A 1,102-nucleotide genomic window follows, 5' to 3' on the forward strand; every position below is an offset into this window, starting at 1 on the left:
GGGTGACAACTCAGACCTCACCAGACAGTCCTGCCCAAACCTTAACCTGCTTGTTCCAGCAGCCTCCAGGGATGTCCTGAGCAGGCTGAGCCATGCATGTTCTGATCCTGCCACACAGCAGCCTACTTCAAGACAGCGCGTGTCTCCCTGTCGGGTGACTGTGTCAGGGAAGGAACCCACAGAGCTGGGCAGACCTCCCTCCCCAGGGGCAGGAGGAGTTCGTGGGTGGGAGCTCAGATGGAGAGCCCAGCAAGGTGCGGGCAAAGGCCTCCCTGCTGTCCTCAAGGCCACACCTACACTGCTCTTGATTCTTTACACTGGGGACTATCACTTCACTCCTGTTTCTTTTTCTAGCTAGGGAAATCCTGGATCTGTCAAGGTTATTGCCTGTCCGATGCTTTTAGTGTTACCTATACAACGAGTAACAAAAGACAAAATGTCGAATTAGATATTTTCGTTCTGTGGCTCCAAATACTATCTTGTCCTATAGTGAATAATAATTAGATGATTATAATATTACAAATGCCATTTCTTGATTTTTGGTAAACATTTTTAAGGTATAACGACTTTACTACCTACCTGGTAATCACTACCCAGATAAAAAAAATATGTATGTGTATGTGTGTGTGTGTGTGTGTGTGTGTGTGTGTGTGTGTATGTACAGGTTTTTAACCTTTATAATTAACTCATCTCTAAGCAAGGGTCATCACGACAGAAACGCTCACAGTCACAGGACAGATGTAAATTTATGAGCCTCGATGGTGCAGAATAACAGCGGCTTGTTCAGTCGAGAGGAAGGAGGGGTGAGGTGGGGGCAAGCACAGGAGGGCTGTGCTGGCTGCCTCCAGTTCGTGAATCGAGGAACAGAGGTTTCGTTTCCTTGTCAGTTACAGTGATAAGCATAAAAAGTTAAAGCCAGAAAAAGGAGTCACCTCTAGGGGCTGGGAACGGAGAAACTATGCATCAACTTCTCAGTATTTAAAAATTAAATACTCAACAACTGGCAATTTATATGAGCACAAATTTAAATTTGTACTCATATGAAAGTTTACATGATAAAAAGTTAATTGTTCAAACACCTTACCTCAGCTAGTGCTGCGTT

At 44.6% G+C, this 1,102-nt stretch overlaps 1 protein-coding gene across 1 annotated transcript in view; it reads right to left on the minus strand.

Moving 5' to 3' along the window:
* The window catches only part of RBFA (ribosome binding factor A (putative)), a 12,704-nt gene that overhangs the window by 8,939 nt on the left and 2,663 nt on the right, over nt 1-1,102 (minus strand). The window lies entirely within an intron of this gene.

The sequence above is a fragment of the Propithecus coquereli genome, unplaced genomic scaffold, assembly GCF_000956105.1.
Source record: "Propithecus coquereli isolate 6110/MARCELLA unplaced genomic scaffold, Pcoq_1.0 Scaffold560, whole genome shotgun sequence".
Taxonomy (NCBI): Eukaryota; Metazoa; Chordata; class Mammalia; order Primates; family Indriidae; genus Propithecus; species Propithecus coquereli.